We start from the raw sequence: 6,000 nt of genomic DNA, 5'->3' as shown, positions 1-6,000 counted from the left end.
CGGAGTTCACTCAAACTCACATCCATCGAGTCAGTGATGTCATCCAGCCATCTCATCCTCTGTTGTCCCCTTCTCCTCCTGACCCCAATCCCTCCCAGCATCAGAGTCTTTTCCAAAGAGTCAACTCTTTGCATGAGGTGGCCAAAGTACTGGAGTTTCAGCTTTAGTGTAGCAAGGAGAGATAAGAAAGCCTTCCTCAGTGATTAATGCGAAGAAATGGAGGAAAACAACAGAATGGGAAAGACTAGAGATCTCTTAAAGAAAATAAGAGGTACCAAGGGAACATTTCATGCAGACATGTGCTTGATAAAGGACAGAAATGGTATGGACCTCACAGAAGCAGAAGATATTAAGAAGAGGTGGCAAGAATACACAGAAGAACTGTACAAAAAAGATCTTCATGACCCAGATAATCATGATGGTATGATCACTCACCTAGAGCCAGACATCCTAGAATGTGAAGTCAAGTGGGCCTTAGAAAGCATCACTATGAACAAAGCTAGCGGAGATGATGGAATTCCAGTTGAGCTATTTCAAATCCTGAAAGATGATGCTGTGAAAGTGCTGCACTCGATATGCCAGCAAATATGGAAAACTCAGCAGTGGCCACAGGACTAGAAAAGGTCAGTTTTCATTCCAATCCCAAAGAAAGGCAGTGCCAAAGAATGCTCAAACTACTGCACAAATGCACTCATCTCACACGCTAGTAAAGTAATGCTCAAAATTCTCCAAGCCAGGCTTCAGCAATATGTGAACCATGAACTTCCTTATGTTCAAGCTGGTTTTAGAAAAGGCAGAGGAACCAGAGATCAAATTACCAACATCCATTGGATCATGGAAAAAGCAAGAGAGTTCCAGAAAAACATCTATTTCTGCTTTATTGACTATGCCAAAGCCTTTGACTGTGTGGATCACAATAAACTGTGGAAAATTCTGAAAGAGAAGGGAATACCAGACCAGCTGACCTGCCTTTTGACAAACCTGTATGTAGGTCAGGAAGCAACAGTTAGAACTGGACATGGAACAATAGACTGGTTCCAAATAGAAAAAGGAGTATGTCAAGGCTGTATATTGTCACCCTGCTTATTTAATTTCTATGCAGAGAACATCACAAGAAACACTGGGCTGGAAGAAGCAAAAGCTGGAATCAAGATTGCTGGGAGAAATATCAATAGCCTCAGATATAGGAGATCAGTGGAGAAATAACTCCAGAAAGAATGAAGGGATGGAGCCAAAGCAAAAACAATACCCAGCTGTGGATGTGACTGGTGATAGAAGCAAGGTCCGATGCTGTAAAGAGCGATATTGCATAGGAACGTGGAATGTCAGGTCCATGAATCAAGGCAAATTGGAAGTGGTCAAACAGGAGATGGCAAGAGTGAACGTCGACATTCTAGGACTAAAATGGACTGGAATGGGTGAATTTAACTCAGATGACCATTATATCTACTGCTGTGGGCAGGAATCCCTTAGAAGAAATGGAGTAGCCATCATAATCAACAAGAGTCCAAAATGTAGTACTTGGATGCAATCTCAAAAATAACAGAATGATCTCTGTTCATTTCCAAGGCATACCATTCAATATCACAGTAATCCAAGTCTATGCCCCAACCAGCAACGCTGAAGAAGCTGAAGTTGAACAGTTCTATGAAGACCTACAAGACCTTTTAGAACTAACACTCAAAAAAGATGTCCTTTTCATAGGGGACTGGAATGCAAATGTAGGAAGTCAAGAAACACCTGGAGTAACAGGCAAATTTGGCCTTGGAGTATGGAATGAAGCAGGGCAAAGGCTAACAGAGTTTTGCCAAGAGAACGCACTGGTCATAGCAAACACCCTCTTCCAACAACACAAGAGAAGACTCTACACATGGACATCACCAGATGGTCAACACCAAAATCAGATTGATTCTATTCTTTGCAGCCAAAGATGGAGAAGCTGCATACAGTCAGCAAAAACAAGAGCGGGAGCTGACTGTGGCTCAGATCACCAACTCCTTATTGCCAAATTCAGACTGAAATTGAAGAAAGTAGGGAAAACCACTAGACCATTCAGGTATGACCTAAATCAAATCCCTTATGATTATACAGTGTAAGTGAGAAATAGATTTAAGGGACTCGATCTGATAGACACAGTGCCTGTTATGCTAGTAGAGAGATACAAAAGCGATCATATGGGGCATGGTGGAGGGGTCAACTCTGATTGTCATGAAGAGCTGGTTTGGGGTTCTCCAAGAAAGAATATGTATAGAACTCAGGGACTTTACTGCAGCATATCTTAGTACTTGCATGTCCAATGATAACTGTAAGCAGTCTGTTATATCCACCTTGGCCTGATAAGGTTAACACAACTGATGGTTCATGGCCCTCGGGAATAAAAACCTGAGTCACCACCAGGCAACAACCCAGACTTGCTGAAGTGCCAGCCAAGCATGGGGGAAATTAGACTGGGTGAAGAGAGATGATGAATATTAATTACGACCCTGAGCCCGGTTACCACAGTGGGCACTGCAGCTTATCCTACTAAGCCTTGTAGCAGATTTCTTTTGCACATTCCCTCATGTCCTCTCAACTAGTGTTTACTTCAGTCCTGTGCAGCAACCAGCTGGCTGGTGATGCCATCGGGCAGTAATGCCCTTTGGTTGTTTAGCAGGGTCATGCTCCCTGAGCATGGGAGCTTGTTCTGCACCTGGGCTTCATTGCCACTCCTGCTCAAGGTGTCACCTGGGGCCTACTCAGCCATCCTACATGCAAGCAAATCTGGAAAAGTAGGAGAGGTGACACCCTGCAAGACAACCCCTGTCCAGTGGGGAATGAAAGCCAGTGGATAAAAACTCCTTTCTTGGGAAGATAATTCTGAGTTATGGGAATTCCTTGGTGGTTAGGACTTTGTGCTTCTACTGCAGGGGACCCAGGCTCAATCCCTAGTTGGGAAGATCCTGTAAGTAGGGAAGCACAGCCAAGGAAAAAGAAATTCTTAAGTATATTTTACATGGCTCTATGGCTCTCTTTGGAAGGAATGATGCTAAAGCTGAAGCTCCAGTACTTTAGACACTTCATGCGAAGAGTTGACTCATTGGAAAAGACTCTGATGCTGGGAGGGATTGGGGGCAGGAGGAGAAGGGGACGACCGAGGATGAAATGGCTGGATGGCATCATGGACTCAATGGACATGAGTCTGAGTGAACTCCGGGAGTTGGTGACGGACAGGGAGGCCTGGCGTGCTGCGATTCATGGCGTCGCAGAGTCAGACACGACTGAGCGACTGAACTGAACTGAACTGAGGGCTCTTCAGGGGACCTTAGTGAGACTGAGCCCCAGGTCAACCAATAATAGTGATCAAGCTCAGTAACTCAAAAACCAGTGCATTGGTTTTACCTGCTTATCTATTTGACACTTCTTTGGCCCTCACTCATGCTCTCTATGGTTCAGAAGTATGCCGGTCAATGTTTTTTTCTGGCTTTCTAGGAAAAAAAAAAAAGTACCCTGGTTTGTAGCATTTGCCAGTTTCTATAGCTGGATAGGGACCTGCACAGTTTGTCCTTGGGAGCATGACCCCAAATAAACTACCTGCATACAAATCTTTGTCTCTGAAGACAAAGGTGGCTCCAGAAGGATGAAGAGTTACCTACCTGTCTCAGCCAATAGGCGGAGAATGGTTGGTATACTGACATGAGCCATGAAAACTAATAAGACAACATATTAAAATGAGATTGGAGAGAGAAGAGTTCTAGTAACTAACAAATTGGTGGTAGGAAAAGTGGCAGGGGGTAAGAATTTGAGGATACCCAGAAGTTTCTAGCCTTTGATGCTGGATAGATGGTAATGCCATTTCCAGACGCAGAGAATATAGGGCAATGGAGAGTTCAGCTTTGTATCTAATAAATGTAAGAGTGTTTAAAGATATTCAGCTAGAGTTAGCTGGTGAGAAGCACATGTGTGAAGCTTAGGAAAGAGCTAAGGGTGTGGAAGCTGTGCACAGTATTATTTTGAAATGTTATTGTTGATAATTACTTGTTGTTCCTGGAATATCCTGCCTCCCCCTCCCTCCCCCAACCCAGGCAGCAGTGAGCAGTTCTTTCAGTATTTACTGCCCCCAGGGGAGGGCTGTTACTACAGAAATGAAAAGAAAAAAATGAGTCAATGTTCAGTTTATAAGTTTCAAAATAGAGCTTTGAATCTCTTAGTAGAAAAAAAAAATAGGCTGAGAAAAAAAGGTTTTTTGAGTCTCGAAAGCATGGAATTTGAGTACCAATCGCTGGAAGTAATACCATTAGTGCCCGAGATTGGTAGGAAAAAAATGGTGATAAAAGAGCCAGTTTTCCTAACCTGAAGAGAAAGTTGGTGATAAAAACGAGATATAGAGTGTTTCTGAGAAAGGACCCTTTCCCTGGCTTGCATCCTCGCTGCTGAGCTATCTGTGGAGGCAAGGATAGAATTTCCTAGTAATGGTGGAGACTGAGAGGAAGTGTGTGTCCCGCTTCCTGTCAGGACCTCTGTGGGATGGTCCCCCAGGCAGTTCTCCTCGGGGAGTACAGCCTGGCAGCAAACAATAGCTGTAGTAGAAACGATGATAGCATGTGATCTGAAAATATGCTGGAGTCCAGCTGCCAAGATTTGTTTCTCTAAAGTAGTAGAGGATAGCACGCAGAAGTTTCCACAATCCTAAAAGAGGGTGGAGAGTGACTGCAAGAGGGCCCGTGACCCAGAAGAGCCCCGACAGCTGGGACAAGAGCCGGGAATGATGGGTGACCAGACAGCAGCTAGAATTACAATACAGAGGGATGGCGTGAAAAGAACCGGACCCCCTCCTGCGCGGCCATGGCCACAGGAAGCTCCTCATACTGAGATTCCACTCATGAGAAAATGAGGAGAAAAGAAAAATAGTTATTTGATTGAGTTAAAACTTTGAAAAGATGGGAGAAATCTGGAATGACTATGTCTTTACACCCAAAATTTATTATAACTAATTACTGGAACTTAACCAGAATTTCTGCTAGATGGCATATTCAAAAGCAGAGGCATTACTTTGCCAACAAAGGTCCGTCTAGTCAAGGCTATGGTTTTTCCAGTAGTCGTGTATGGATGAGAGTTGGACTGTGAAGAAGACTGAGTGCTGAAGAATTGATGCTTTTGAACTGTGGTGTCAGAGAAGACTCTTGAGGGTCCCTTGGACTGCAAGGAGATCCAACCAGTCCATTCTAAAGGAGATCAGTCCTGGGTGTTCATTGGAAGGAATGATGCTGAAGCTGAAACTCCAGTACTTTGGCCACCTGGTGTGAAGAGTTGACTCATTGGAAAAGATTCTGAGGCTGGGAGGGATTGGGGGCAGGAGGAGAAGGGTACGACAGAGGATGAGATGGCTGGATGGCATCACCAACTCGATGGACGTGAGTTTGAGTGAACTCCGGGAGTTGGTGATGGACAGGGAGGCCTGGCGTGCTGCAATTCATGGGGTTGCAAAGAACTGGACACAACTGAGCAACTGGACTGAACTGAACCGAACCAAAATTTACCACAGTAGAAGATGAAAAGAAAATAGAAAGTGTTAGTCACTCAGTCGTGTCTGACTCTTTGCAACCCCATGAACTGTAGCCCGCCAATCTCCTTTGTCCATGGGATTTTCTAGGCAAGAATGCTAGAGTGAGTTGCCATGCTCTCCTCCAGGGGATCTTCCCAACCCAGGGATTGAACCCAGGTCTCCTGCATAACAGGCAGATTCTTTACCATCTGAGCCATCATGGAAGTCACACACACACACACACACACACACAAAAGATGCTCTCAAAAGATACAAGGAAGATACAGAATATGTTGTTCAGTAAAATCCAATGTTCATTTATGATCAATAATCTTAGTGAACTAGGAATAGAAGTGAGCTCCTTAACCAAATAAAGGCTAGGAAAAAAAGATAAACCCCAAATGAAAACAAAACCCAAAACCCTGAAGCAAGTATCATTCTCTTTAAAGCCAGGAATAAGACAATTACGCCTATTATAC

Source organism: Capra hircus, chromosome 10, assembly GCF_001704415.2.
Source record: "Capra hircus breed San Clemente chromosome 10, ASM170441v1, whole genome shotgun sequence".
Lineage (NCBI taxonomy): Eukaryota > Metazoa > Chordata > Mammalia > Artiodactyla > Bovidae > Capra > Capra hircus.
Note: the sequence above shows the minus strand (reverse complement) of the source record.